Below are 15,681 nucleotides of genomic sequence, written 5' to 3'. Positions count from 1 at the left end.
GTCGCTCCGAGGCCTCAGACCATAATTGGGTCAGGAGGGACTCTAGAATTTTACCTGTCGCCTAGTATGGGTGACGGGTTGAAGGGGGCGCTTGGGACTACTTTCTCTCGTGGCGGATGGCTACGGAGGAAGTCGTATGACGTCACTGCAGGTCCCTGCCCCGGGCCGCAGGGTGGGGCGCGGCCAAGGCCGACCCGCCTCTGCTCTCCTGGGGCGTGGCTCCTGCTGTCCGGGTCACGCCCCTTCGGGGCCGCTCTGGAAAGCGGGTGGTGGCGGGAAGTTTGGTCTTGGCGGGAGAGAAGAGTAAATGCTGTCAGTGGTTTTTCCAGGCTTTTACCGATTACCCAACGCTGTCCTCGAGCCTGTAGAATCTTGCCCGATTAGATTTGATGTGTCCTGTCGGAGGGGAGCACGTGGTCCTTGTACAGGTGGGGAAACTGAGGTTTGAAGACGAGAAAGACTGGTTCCATTTCCTATCAAGTAAGGGAACTTAGTAGGCAAGCCCCGATGGCGGGAGTCAGTGGATTGGAGAGCAGTTAATGTGTGGCCTTTAATGAGCTTCGTATACATGTATTTGTTGCATTAATAGGGCTGAAGTTCAAGACGTCCTCCCACAGCCGTTCTGTGCTTATTATAAATAACGTACGTGTATTTAAAAGCCTATCTACAACCTTTCAGAAAATGTATGCCCCTCCCCCTGGATGCCCCAAATGCCACCTTCCGTTGAGGTTATATTAGCATTTGCAATGGAAGAGCACTAGAGAGGGAATGAGTCACCCTGGTTTTGCTCTTAAGTTTGTGTTGCACAAGTTTTTTTTTTTTTTTTTTTTTTTTTCTCATTTGGAAAATACATTTTTGGGGAAAGAATCTCAGAATACTCCTGTAGAGAAAACATATTGAAAGGGACAAAAGGTGTTTGGAGCAGTTGTTTTCGTGTACCTGAGTATGAGGAGGTTCCCTGGTCCTTTCCTAAGTAAAGTTTGCCTTTCCTAGGCTTCCTCCTTTGGTAGAGGGAATAGAGCAGGAGACCTTGGCTTTAGCCACCGCATCACAAGATTGCAGGGTATCATGGTATCATGGAACAGAAGAGGAGACCAAGGCCCAGAGAGGGAAAACTCATTGGCCCGAGATCTTGGGACTCCTTGGAAACAACGCATCAGAATCATTCCATTCCGAAGTTAAGCAAGCAAATCCTGGTTTTTTTTGACTGCCAATCCGGGGTTCTTCCCACCAGGGCATGCTGTTGGAAAGAATTCTAGAAGCTGTGAAGGAAGGGGCCCTGGGTTGGCAGGGTGTTAAAGTAGACCACTGAGGAGAACACAGAGGAGAGGAGCTGAGAGGCAAAAAGGAGGAGGTGTGCTTTGTCATAGCCATGGTATCTTAAGAAAGCAGGGCTTATTTTTCCATGTAGAGAAGAGAAAGCTGAGACTCTGAGAAGGGAAGTGACTTGTGACTTCTGCAAGGTCAAGGGCATGGAGCTGGCATGTAGACCTGGTGTGTCTGATTTCAAAGCATGTGGAGTTTAGGTGCCTTGTGAAGTATGCTTAGTAATACTGACATTTAAAATACCCTTTGCCAGTCACTTCCAGGTGCTTTATATGAATTAGTTTACTCCTCAGAACCACCTTATAAGAAGTTGTGGCTATTATCTCCATTTTGCACATGAAGAAACAAGCACAGAACAATAATCTGTCTAAGGAAGAAGTGAAACTGAGTTGAAAGCCAAACAGCCTGACTTCAGACTCCGCACCTTTGTATGGCTGTACCATTTCTCGTGTACTACTAATAATAGCTGGCTCTTGGATGGCTACTTTGTCTTTTCCTCAGGTATTTTTACAGATGAGGAAACTGAAGCCCTGAGAAAGGAATCGACTTGCTCAAGATCATACAGAGAGTTTCCTGGTCATTGGAAAGGGCATGAGTCCGGGCCAAATCTCCTGTAGTAGATCATCATACTAGCCAATGTTTATTAAGCACTTACCAAGTTCAGAGCTGCATGGGGGGCTTTAAGCTGTGATCATGACAACCATTCTCGGTGTTCCCACCTTGCCAATGAGGAGACAGGCTCAAGAGCAGTGGAGTGACTCATCCAAGCATGCACTTGATGGTCAGCACTGTTTGAATTTCAACCCTGGTTTCTGACCCAGACCAGTCTCCTTCCATGCCCAGATGCCCCAAGAGGGCAACAGAGCTGAGAGTAGGCAACTAGCAGGTGGGTGCTTTGTGGCTATCTCTACCTTCTCTCTCCTTGTCACTGCCATCTAGGGTTTCAGCTAAACCTGTTTTTAAAAACCTATTTATAGCTTAAAACTGTACTACCACATGGGATAATGAATCCCTTAAGTTGACTCCCTGGGGTGTAAATTAGGGTTTTCTTTCATTTGTCCTAAATCTTTAGGATTAGAAGTGGGTTGGGTGGTGGGGAAAGTCCCTAACATCTCATGCTTGAATTCAGAAAACAGGCTGAAGTCAAATAACGTTTGCCTGTGTGTATGTGATGGTAATTCTTGATATCCAGGTAGCAGGTAACATGTATGCAAAGCATCTCATCTGATTATACAGAGACGCGAGGAATAGGCAGGGCCTGGATTTTTGTCTCCTTTACCCTGCCTGTTTCCTATGGTATCTCAACATTTAGCCCAGTTTTGCTGTGTGAATGAATGAATGATCCTTCATTTTACAGACAGGTAAACAGAAGATGAGGGGTACAATCAGGAAAATGAGAACCATACCAGATGGTTCAAAGAGGGAATTTAAACCAGGCATGGGGGCACACACCTGTAACCCCGGTGATGCAGGTGGCTGGGACAGGAGGACTGGGAGTTCATAGCCAGCCTCAGCAGCTTAGCAAGGCCTAAGCAACTCTTTGAGACCCTGTCTCTAAATAAAATATAAGAAAGGGCTGGGGATGTGACTCAGTGGTTAAGCAGCCCTGGGTTCAATCCCTGGTACCAGCAAAAAAAAAAAAAAAAAAAAAAAAAAAATGGAATTTAGCCAGGCATAGTGGTGCATACCTATAATTCCAGAGACTTGGGAGTCTGAGGCAGGAGGTTGCAAGTTTAGGCCCAGCCTCAGCAATTTAGCAAGACTGCCTCAAAAAAAAAAAAAAAAAAAAAAAAAAAAAAAAAGAGCTGGGATTTAGCTCAGTGATAAAAGTCCCTGGGGTCAATCCCAGTACCACCAAAAAGAAAAGAAAAAGGAATTTAATATGGGGAACCAGCAATCAGTTAATATGGGAAAACATCACAGTTGTCTGATGGCAAAAATAGCAACAGGGGAGGTTGAGGCAAACCTGAGAATGGCAACTTCAAGAAACCCCAGTTTCTCTGGGGAGGAGATGTACTACTAGAGACCAGGAATTGGGAATCTTAAGGGCCCATTTGGCAGGAGCTAACTCCTTAGAGGCGGCACTGAAGCTGCCCAAACACTCCACCCCTTTCCCAGGACTGAGAGATGGGGAGCGATACCCTGATTTCTTTTTTCCCGACTTTCCCTTCCAGTCTCTCACCAGGGCTTCCCATTGGCTGACCCTAGCCAGAAGCCAATTGGCAAGGGAGCCTGGGAAACGTGGTTTGCAGAGGTCAGCCTTTGCCAAGTGGAGCAGAGCAGGAGAAGGGTAGATAAACAGAAGGAGATAAACAAAAATTAACGACCCAGATGATTCCATGCTGTAGGAAAGGACCGCATCCTGTATGCATTGTCAGACAAAGCCCACTTCCGTATCCACGTGATCTTTTTAGGCTCTTCATTTTTATGTCCTGTTTAAGAATCACCTCTTCCAGGAAGCCTCTGAGATTCCTTCCCAGTACCGTTGCTATCTCCCTATGGTCAGTTCCTTTGGTAAGTTCTGCATGCCTCTGTCATAGCATATGCCACAGTGCCCAGTTCCTCAATGGATTGAGCCTACCAAAGCCAGACCCAAGTCTGATTTGTTTCTCTGCTGGACAGAAACTCGTTGTCAGTTAGTTTTCTCTTGGTACAATGACATGGGACAAAGTACTCCAGAGTCAGACCAAACTGAGGATCCAAATATCCTAGCACCTACATTTGTCTGCTCTCTGACCTTGGACAGGCTTCATTCCCTGCCAATCTCAGTGTCCTCATCTGAGAAATGGGAAAACGATAGCCCTCACAGGGAATGCTGAGGGGTGAAAGGATGTGCGGAGCTCCACCGGGCTCACGGGCTCTGGAATCCGTGTCTGCATCTCCCCCACCTGCATCCCGAGGCCTTCCCATCTATTCCTTTGTTTCCTGACCTGTACATTAGGGATGATATTAATGCTTCACACGGCACCCTTGAGGATTAAATGGAACTCTGTGGCAAACAGTGCACGTACTTGGTGAATCTGCTCAGTAGCATCGACTGGTGCCTAGCTTAGCAGCTGCACATGGGACAGGTGAGCCCTCGTGGCATGTTTCAAACAGCGATCTTGTCTCTCGTGCACCACTGTAGCCACATTATCAGGCATAGTCACGGTGTACAGTAGGTGCGCAATCCATCTTTGTTGGGCCATTGAACTATGATTGAGTTTCACATAACCTTATTCTGCCCAGTGCTCTGTGACCTTCTTTGTCCCTGGCATCAGAGGACATATGTCCTACAGCAGCCAGCCCTGGCACTGAGACATTTTGGATCATCTTGGAAGGGAAGGCGAGGACTTCTGGGCCTAGGGCAGGGGAAAATGTGCACAGCAGGAGAGGAGGGTCCGGGGCACCCCCATGTCCCAGAGGGTAACACCCTTGCATTTCATCCTCAGCCTGTGTGGCACAAGTCACTGCCCCCACTCTAGACGTGAAGTGTGAGTGCCAGGAGGCAGGAGGCTGCACAGAAATGGAGGGGCGCAGCTGGAGTCCAGCTCTGGACTGTTGAGCTCCAGTCCTGTGCTTTCTTTCCATGGCACCCGCTGCCTCCCAGAAGCGGGGGATGGAAGCCGAGCCCCCACAGCCGGTGCGGAGGTCAGGCGCAGGCAGCGTGACAGCTTGAGACTAGGCTTAGGTGGCGGTGCTGAGGCTGGCCCAGAAGCAAGTGGTGCTAGCCTGGGACGCCTGGGAGGTCGAGCCACGATCACAAAGACGAGATGGCCAGGAGCCGCAGCAGGGCGCCAGTGAGGTGCTGGGCCCAGAACAGAATGTCCTTGGGCTGTGCCCCCAACAAAAAGCTCCCTGCTTACTTGCTCTGTGACCTTGAGCAAGTCACTCAACAATCTCACTCAGTTCAGTGTCCTCATTTGTCACACGGTGTCATCCCCCCCTGCCGGGTTGTCAAGGTATTACATGAGACAATGCCGGGAGACAGAACTGGGTCAAGTCCAGGCCAGAGCTCGAGTACTAATTTGCTAAATGACCCAAGGCAAGTCACTTCACTTCTGTGCGCCTGAGTTTCCCCATCTACGCACTCGGGATAGAGCCTGTCTCACCAGTTCATCATGGGGACAGAGTGGCTAGAGAGTGGCCCCTGGAGTACATTTTCCTGGGTTCAAATTACACCCACCACCTTGAGTAGCTTGGTCTGTCTGTGCCTCAGTTTCCTCCCCTGTGTGGTAGGGGTGAACAGCTCATGGAGTTGTGATGTTAACTGATGGAATCAACGGAAAGAGTGTAGCCCAGCATCTGGCACAGGTACGCCCTCCCGTCCTGAATTCACCAGCTCTGGGCGTGCTGGGAGCTGCTGGAAACACTTCACACTCTGACCAACCCGCAGAGCAGTCCCGAGGCAGGTGATAGGCTCTCCGGGAGGCTCTGAGTTACTCAGGTCCACCGCCTTGCTAGAGGTCACAGTGATTGGTGAACAGACCTGGATTTGAGTCCTACAGACTCCCAGCTGCTCTGTCCCTAACCAAGCCTCCATGAATGAGAGTTGTTAGAAATGTCTGTGTTGTGGGGGATGGTTTTTTTTTGAAACTAGAGGAGATGGCAATTATTCGTTTCTATGTGGAGTAGGACTTAGGAAATGAGCCCCAGTGGTGCTAATGGTCAAGGGTTGCTGATTGGGTCTGCTCAGCTCCTGTTGGCGTCCACCAGGGGGCGGCCACTGCCACCTCCAGGCCTTCAAGTCTTGAATCGGGAGGCCATTGGAGACCTGTGCAGGGGGCATCCAGGCCCTGGGGCCACATGGAGGGGCAGAAAGGAGAGGCATTGGTAGCCTGTGCAAAGCCAGGAGCTTATTTCCCCTATTCCCCAAACTGGACTGCCAGTCGCTTTGCACAGACCTTCCAAAAGAGCAGGTGCTCGGCCCCATCTGAACCCTCGGGTCATCAGGATCTTTGAGTATGGGCCAGGATCTGAAACTTTGAAAACTTTAATGAAATATTGTATGGGAGTGAAAATCAACAAGCTGGAGCTAAAGCTGTAAACATATATAGCAATTAACAGTGGAATGTTGAACAAAAAGGTAATGTTAAGTGGAAAAGCAGGTTGTCAAATGCATTGAATTTAACATGGAGCGGGAGGAAGGCAAGATGAAGGCCACTAACCTGCGCATGCCTGTAATCCAAGAGACTCCAGAGGCTGAGGCGGGAGGATCACAGGTTCAAGACCAACCTGGGCATTTGGAGGGATCCTGTCTCACAGTATAAAATGGGATAAAATAAAATACAAAATATAGGGCTGAGGGTGTAGTTTATCCTCAACATGGTAGAGCAATTGCTAGCATGCTTGAATACTTGGATTCCATCCCAGAACCAGGGAGGAGATTAACAAGTGGAGACCCTTCTCACCCTCCTCCTGTGTGGGGACGCTGTAGCCCAGTTTCAGGTCTGTTGGCTACTCCACAAATAGCCCCTTGGACAGTCTTCCACCCTCAAGAGAGTGGACCCTGCAGAGAGTCCTGCATGGGCTCTGGAGGCAGACTTGAGGCCACTTGGACCCAGAGTTCTGGGGTCCTAGGTACCCTGAGTGTGGTATCAAGGAGTCCCACAGACTCCAGCTCTACCCATCCTTGGAGCCCTGGACTCCTTGCCCCATGGAGAAGGCACAGACGGTGGGAGGCCAGAAGGAGACCCTCTAAAGCTTGGGTCCAAGGCCTGCCGTGCCCAGGTGTGAGAGATCAAAGCTACTTGGATAAGGGGTAAAACATGCAAAACGTTATGTTTTTTGGTACTACATATGTAAGTAATACTTTTAAAAAATACATGGGAATAAAAACAGGCATGTCTGAGAACACCAAATTCAGAATGGTGTGACTGAAGGGAGTAGGGTTACAAAAAAAGTACACAGGTCTGTAAATTGTGTCTGCCATGTTAAATGATTTAATCTGTGTGGTGGGACCAGGTTTGCTTCATTATTATTGATACTTTTCCTAGGCCTAAACTATTTTTATAATTTTCAAATTAATCTTAAAAAGTAATAGATGAGGCTGGTGTGGTGGTGGACTTCTGTAATCCCAGCAACTCCAGAGATTGAGAAAGGAGGCTCACAAGTTCAAGGCCAGCTTAGTCAACTTATTGACACCCTGTCTCAAAATTAAAAAAAATAAAGGGGCTGGGGAGATAGCTCAGTCGGTAGAGTGCTTGCCTCATAAGCACAAGGCCCTGGGTTCAATCCCCAGCACCGCAAAAAAAAAAAAAAAAAAAAAAAAAAAAAAAAAAGGCTGGGGATGTAGCTCAGTGCTCAGTGATAAATGCCCCTGGTTTCAATCCTCAGTACCACAAAAAAAAAAAAAAAAAAAAAAAAAAAGTATATGTTCATGCTTTTTAAAAAATTCAAAGAAGTAGAAAAAGGTATCAAATTCCTCCTGTCCTCCAGTCTTCATGCCACATCCTCCTAAAGGTAAACATGGTTATTGGTTCCTTATGTACCTTCTGGAACTGTTTTAAGGATCTGCACACACTGGATCATATGACTTGACATTTCTTCACTACCACAATTTAATTGTTCTTGTCTTGGATGGTTGTCTACAAGTACATGTAGCTACATCTCATTCTCTTTAATGACCAGATAGAATCGCACTTTGTGGATGAACCGTATTCAACCTGAAGGGCACTTAAGTTGTTTGCTATTAGAAACAGTGCTATAATAAATATATTTGAACTGACATGTTTGCTTGAGTTACAATAATAATACAGTGAGTACTTGTGTGACTGTATTTGTAAGTGAAATTGCTGGGTCAAAAACTATATCCATTTAAATTATTTCCAAATTATAGTATGAAAATTTTATACTGATTTACATTCTTTTCGGTTACATATGAGGTTGTCCGCTGGTCCATGCCCTCACCAATACTAGGCTGTTCATCTGTGTCTTAACTGATTTGTAAGAACTCTTTGTACGTTAGGGAAATTGTTTCTCCTTTTTACTACAGATTTTTTCCCAGTGGGGCATTTTTTTAAAATTAACTTTAAAAATCATATTCTTATTCATTTCTTAATTGAAAGTCACACGACTTAAAATTAATTTTAGAATTTGCAATTCAGTAGTATTTAGTACATGCATCAGGTTGTAAAACCATCACCTCTGCTTCGTTCTAAAACATTTTTATCACCTCAGAAGAAAGCCTCATTGGGTGTGGTGGAGCACACCTGTAATCTCAGCAACATGGGAGGCAGAGGTAGACTGCAAGTTCAAGGCCAGCCTCAGCAATTTAGTGAGACCCTAAGCAACTTAACAAGATCTCCTTTCAAAATTTAAAAAAAATTTTTTAAACAATAAAAAAGGGCTGAGGATGTAGTTCAGCGGTGACGCACCCCAGGTTCAATCCCCAGTGCCCCTCCAAATCCTCCTCCCTCTGTCCCCCAAGTTGTTGGAACTGCAGGTGTGCACCGCTGGAACGAGCTCCTGTTTTTGTTTGGGCCATTTTTGTTGTCATTGTTGTACCAGGGATTGAACCCAAGGGCGCTTAAGCATGAGCCACATCCCAGCCCTTTTTATGTTTTATTCTGAGACAGGGTCTCACTAGGTTACTTACAGCCTCACTAAGTTGCTGAGGCTGGCTTTGAACCTGTGATCCTCCTGCCTCAGCCTCCTGAGCCTCTGGGATTACAGGTGTGCACCACCATGCCAGGCTGACCATTTGGGCTTTTTTGTTTCTATTTTATCTTTTCTTAGTCGTGATGGACACTCTATCTTTATTTGTTTAGTTTTATGTTGTGCTGAGGATTGAACCCAGCGCCTCACACTTGCAAGGCAAACACTCTACTGCTGAGCCCTAGCCCTGGTCATTTGTTTTTAGTAGTCAAATTCATTGATCTTCCTCTTGTGACTGAGATGTTATATTGTATATAGGAGTGCTTTCCCTGCATTAAGATTATTAAGAAGCAAAGAATTTAAAAAGTGTTGTGAATGATCAACGAAATCTTTGGACCCCGGAGCCGCTGTTCTAGATCAGCTCCCTGGAACATGAATTCCTGGAGGACAGGGATCTCCACTCGTCCCCCATCAGAGTTAGGGGGAACACCGCCTTCGGCAAGTGTTGCTTTCAAACACTTCCTACCTAGAGATTACAGAAGAAAAGCGTTTCATATTCTTTTGTCATCCTTTTAGAGTATTTTTTCTTAATTATATTTTCAACCACATGAAATTTACTTTGGTGATTGGAGTGAAGTAGAGATACAGCTTTAATTTTTTCCAAGTGACTAGCCAGTTGGACCAACACCATATTGAAAAATCTGTGTTCCCCCAACTGATTTGAAATGCCACCTTTAGCATATATCAAATTCCCACAGGTATTCGGGTCTATTTCTGGACTCCCTATCCTGTCCTGGTGATCTCTCTGTCTGGGATTCTGTGTTTTTTAAAGCTCCCCAGGTGATTCTGATGCAGCCAGTCTGCAGATGGTGCTTATCTATGACAAGATATTTTTGTGGATTCTTAGCAATGAAGGAAAAAAGCAGGAGTATCATAAAGTTCGTTTACATTTCAAGGGCACATCTTTTTTTTGAAAAAATGTACTTACTATACTTTTATTTTAAAAAATTAAAATGTTGATAGTTGATGGCCATTTTGAGTACATTTATTACTGTTTGTTTTGAGTACATTTTAAAAGAAGTATGTATCAGAGCAATGTTCATAAATCATCTAAGTGTACAGCTTGATAAATTTTCAATAATCGAACACATCTGTTTTAATTTCCTGGGGCTGCTATAACAAATTACCACAAACGTGGTGGCTTAAAGCAGCAGAAATGTATTCTCTCATAGTTGGAGGTCAGAAGCCAAAGTCAATGTGTCAACAGGGCCACACTCCTTTGAAGGCCGTAGAGGAGAATCTGTCCTGACTCCAGATCTGGGGACTCCAGATCTGGGGGCTCCAGGAGTTCCTTGGCCTATGGAAGCTCATGGCACCTTCTCTATCACCATCTTCACATGACCTTCTTTTCTTCATCTCTGTGTCTCAAATCTCCCTCTGCCTTTGATTTATAAGGATAGTAAGTCATTGGATTTAGGGTCTACCCTAATCCAGGATGAGCTCACTCAAGATCCTTAACTTAATTGCATCTGCAAAGAGCCTGTATCCAGAAAGGTCACATTCACAGGTTCCAGATGGGTATCTTATTGTGCATGGCGTAGGGCTGTGAATGGGGGTAGGGTAAGGACGGGATGGGGCACAATTAAGTCCATGACGTCACCCATGTAACCAACATCCCACATCAAGAACTAGGACATCACAGGCCCCAGAAGACTCCCTCACGCTCTGCCCACTACCCACATAACCACTGCCCTGACTTATTTTTCTTCAAACTTTTTATTTTGAAAAATTCTCAAATCTTCAGAGAAGTTGCAGAAATAATACAATAAAGCACTCTTATAACCATCACCTTCATTCACCAGTTAACATATGGCCAGATCTGCTCCCTCTTCTCTCAATATGTACTTACTTATATTTATACATAGGACACTTGTGTTAGTAGAGTATCATTACTCATATCATTAGTCAGTTTTCTGTTGCTGTGACAAAAATATCCGAGAAAATCAACTCAAAGAAAGAAGGATTTATCTTAGCTCATGGATTCACTTGACTTGGTTGTTTCTGGGCGTGTAGTGAGGCAGAACATCATGGCGGAAGGGCACGGCAGAGGGAAGCTGTTCCCTCATGGCTGCCAGAGCAGAGAAAGTGCAAGAGAGCAAAGGGAAAGGGACCAGGCATACCCCTCAGAGACCTGCCTTCTCCAGCTAGGCCCCACCTCCTACTTTCCACCACCTCCCAGTGGCCTGTTAAGCCATGAATCCACCAATGGTTCAAACACCTCCCACCCCTGAACACTGCTGCAAACCTTCCACAAGAGATTGGGGGGGGGGGACATTCTAGATCCAAACTATAACTTTTTTCCTAAATACAGGAGTTGGTAGATACTGTCACCTTTCACTCATAAGTCCTCCACCCTAAGCTTCCAAAGAACAAGAGCAGTCCCTACACACCGCAGCGCAATGACCCGATACATGATCCATACACAATTTCTCCAGTCGTCCCACTAATATCCCTTAATGTGTGCTATACGTATATTTTAAACTCAAGGCCCAAAGCTGAAGGCTGTGGCACACGCCTGTAATCCCTGCAACTCAGAGTTGAGCCAGGAGGAGTGCAAGTTCAAGGCCAGCCTGGACAAGTTAATGAGACCCTGTGTCAACAAAAAGGGCTGGGGACATAGGTCAGTGATAAAGTGCTCCTAGGTTCAGTCTCCAATACCAAAACCAAACCAAACAACCCAAGACCCAGTGAAGAATTTCATGTTGAGCTGTGGATATAGCTCAGGGGTACAGCACATGCCCAGCATGTGCAAGGCTCTGGGTTCATTTCTCAGCAACACACACACACCCCAGAATTGTATACTACGTTAGTGATCATGTTCTTTTTCTTTCTTTCTTTCTTTGTCATTATCACTCCATTTATTTATTGATTTGTTTGGTTTGGGTACTGGGGATAGAACCCAGGGGCACTTCACCACAGAGCCACATCCCTAGCCATTTTGTTTTTTTATTTCAAGACAGGGTCTCACTAAGTTGCTGAGGCTGGCCTCCCGAATCTCGGGTTATAGACATGCACCATCGGGTCCCATGGTCATTATTACTCCTTTTAAAAGTTCCTGGCAAAATGAACGATTGACAAAACTTACATTGGTTTCCAAATACTGTTGAAAATGCAATAGTCCTGGAATTTCAAAACCTGGAATTGCTGCTCTAGCCCAGCAGCACTGTTCAGATGCAAATTTTCTATCACCTGTGCAGCCCAGTGGGGCCATCACTAGCCACACATGGCTTTTGAGCACTTGAAATGTGGCTAGTGATGCACTGGCCTCTGCCAGCGGGCCTCCCTGTTGGATGCCGAAGCCTTGGGAGCAGACAGGGCCACCTTCTTGAGAAGGACCTAGGTCCCCAGGGGACAAGGAGCCTGAATTGTCCCCACCTCGCTGAGTTCCCCTTGCCTCCACCCCATCCCCAGGGGGCAAGGCATGGGTGGAGAGACCCCAGCTCCTATCTCCGAGGCTGTTTAAAACAGAATAATAAAATAATTTAACATGGCTAGTGAGACTGGGGAATTGAATTTTTAATTTTACTTAACTTTAAACTTAAGTGGCCTCTTGGGTCTCATGGTCACTGAATCTGACAGCCTAGGTCCAAGTCAGGGCCCAGCTGGGGCTCTGGCAGGGCCTGGACTGCGTCCTTAGCTCCTGGAGGAGGGCCGAGTGCCGAGAAGAGGGACAGCCCTGAAGTTCCCAAGGCCCTTCTGCCTGTCTGCCCGCCATGTGTCCCCTTGCTTGGTGCTCCTGGGAATTTACCGGCATCTCCTCTGTACCGGGGGTGTGGTGAGGAGGGAAGCAGGCGTGGTCTCTGCCAGAGCCGACTGCGGTCTGCGGATGTGGGACAGGAGCCCAGCGGGGCCTGGTAGTTAGAGGGAGCCTAGTAAAGGTTTGCTGAGTGAATGGAGCGCGAGGGAGAGGCCAGGGCGGGTGGGGGTGGGGCTGGTTAGTGCAGACGGTGCCAGTCCCGTCCCAGAGTGAGACGCTCCGTGTTCTCAGGTGCTTTTCCTCCTGAGTCTGTACTACTGATCCCCGGTAGTAAAGTGGTGGCGGGCTGGATCAGGGCCCCAGGGCCCGCCCAGGGACAGGCAGTGGGCAGCACCTCCTCTGAATCTGGTTCCCATGCAGAAGCAGGGTTCCTTGAGATCCCGTTTGCCAAGGGGTCATGGAGAAGTCGGAGGGGGCGCCCAGAGTCTCTGAGGTCAGGCTGAGGACAGGCCGGGTGAGGCTGGGGGCTTGGTAGAGAAGAGGAGATTCCTGACTCCTCACAGGTGCCAGGTCAGCTGTGAACCACACCTGCCTGAGTGACCGTCCCAGGGAGGAAGGAGTGGCAGCTCAGGAGTGAGCCTGAGTCTTGGAGCCAGAGGGAAGGACCTGTCCTACCCGGCCCAGGGTGACTCAGGCGGAAGCTGGGAGGCCTTCTCCTGAGGTTCGCCTTGTCCACGCTTCCTCTGCCAATGTCTGGGTGTGTCAGCTGCTTCCATTTTCCCTTCAGGAAGAAGCAGTGGCACTGCCGGTGGGGCTGGATTTGAAGGTTGTTAAATTTGCAAATCCCGCTCCTCCTTTCCTGGGGCGCACCCCTGTTCACTCTTCAAAGCCTGGCTCGGGTGTTGTTCCTGCCTTCCCCACCTCTAACCTTTCCCCACCAGTGAATCACCTCCTCTTCCAGTGTGCATTGAAGCCAGACTGCCTGAGTTTGAATCCCTAGTTGTGCAACCCTAGAAGTTACTTAACTTCTCTGTGCCTCTATTTTTACGTCTGGAAAATGGGACAAAATAACAAGACCCACCTCACTGGGAGAGAGTTGTGAGGATTAAATGAATTCTTACATATACGTGCTTAAGATATGCCTGATGCAGGGGTACACACCTGTGATCCCAGAGATTCGGGAGGCTGAGGCCGAAGGATTGCCAGCCAGGACAACTTAGTGAGACCCTGTCTCAAGATAAATGGAAGTGTAGGTTAGCTCAATCCCCAGTAATATGAAAAAAAAAATTGCTTAGGACAGTGCCTGGCACTTGGTAAAAGCTCAAAACAGTCGACTACTATTACTATTATGTTTCTGCATTTAAAAAATACCTGAGAATACCGTGAACACAGCGGACACAGTTCCTGCCCTGGTGACGTTCTCATCCTGGCGGGGCGATGGACAAATACGTAAGAAATTCACTTGAACTATGAGAAGTGCCACAATCAGGGAAGGGTGGGCTGAGGGAGCCCCGGAGCACAGACGTGGCCCCTTCCCAGGTGGGAGTGGCTAGCACCATTTCCTTGGAAGAAATGATCTCAGCTAAAATCCAAAAGATAAATAAGATTTAGCCAGGCAAAGGGGACAGGCCGGGAGGGGAGGAGTGGGGAGGGCTTGAGGCAGCAGGATGGAGAATTCCAGCGTTCCTTGGCTTGAGGTCATGGTGCGTGCCACGGAGGGAGTGCGGAGTGTGGGTCCCCAGTTGTTCGATGCATGGCTTTAGGGTCTGTCTCCCTTCCTGATTTGGAAGCTCCCACCCCGAGGTGCTTTAACCACCGAGCCACATTCCCAGCCCTTTTATTTCTAGACAAGGTCTCACTAAGTTGCTTGGGGCCTACCTTAAGTTGTTGAGGCTGGTCTCAAACTTGTGATCCTCCCGCGTCAGCCTCCGGAGTCACTGGAATCACAGGCATGGGTCATGGCACCCGCATCCTTTGATTCTGTGCACTCGGCACTGCCTCCCACTCCGCAGGGGCTCAACAAGCGTTGCCAAAAGGAAGCGAGCCGTGGGAAGCTTGCCTCGCCCCTCAGGGAGCCGTCTCCAGCAGACTTTTCATACCTGGGAGTCACAATTCTTAATCGCCGTGGGAAGTCAGGGCCCATTATTTGCTGCACACCAGACTCCTGGGAATTAGTGGTTCCTTCAGGGCAAAGTCAAGTTTCTGACCCAGCAAGTTGAGTCCTCTCCTTGGAGTCCCTCTCTGGATACTACTGAGGTCTGTAAACACTCAAACTTCCACGCAGGGCCTGGTGTGGTATGGCAGCTCAGGAGGCTGAGGCAGGAGGATGGCAAGTTCGAGGCCAGCCTGTGCAACTTAGTGAGACCCTGTCTCAAAGTAAGAACTTTTTTTAAGAGGCTGGTGCTGTAGCTTACGGGTAAAGTGCCCCTGGCTTCAATTGGTAGTACACCCCCCGCCACCAAATCAAACTTCCATGTGACATTGTGCTGGTGATGAAGATTCCAATGCAGCAGGTCTGGCCCAGGATTCTGCATTTCTAGTAAGCTCCCAGGTGATGCCGCTACTGCAGGTCCACGAGCTACACTTGGAGCAGCAAGGCGCTGCAGAACTTTGCCATTTCTCCCGGCCTTAATGATATCAATGTTGCGAAGTATACTGAAGCCAGGGTCTGGAGGACCTTGGCTGGCAGGCTAGAGTTCAGACTTCTCAAGTTTGAAAGTTGATTCTTATTTGGAGACAGAGTCTCACTAAGTTGCTTAGGGTTTCCTTAAATTGCTGAGGCCGACCTCGAACTTGTGATCCTCCTGCCTCAGCCTCTGAATCACTGAGATTACAGGCATGCGCCACAGCACTGGGCGGGAGTTCGGACTCAATTCTGGAGGCACTGGGGAGCTACAGGACTTTCAGAGGATGGTCAGGAAGAGCCGACCAAGCAGATGGCTCTGGGAATGTGGGTACTGGGCACTAGTGGGGCTGAGCTGTTGCAGTGACAGGAGGGAGGTGGTAGGGAGGGTGCTCAGGCA

The sequence above is a fragment of the Sciurus carolinensis genome, chromosome 2 (assembly GCF_902686445.1).
Source record: "Sciurus carolinensis chromosome 2, mSciCar1.2, whole genome shotgun sequence".
NCBI classification, from domain to species: domain Eukaryota; kingdom Metazoa; phylum Chordata; class Mammalia; order Rodentia; family Sciuridae; genus Sciurus; species Sciurus carolinensis.
Note: the sequence above shows the minus strand (reverse complement) of the source record.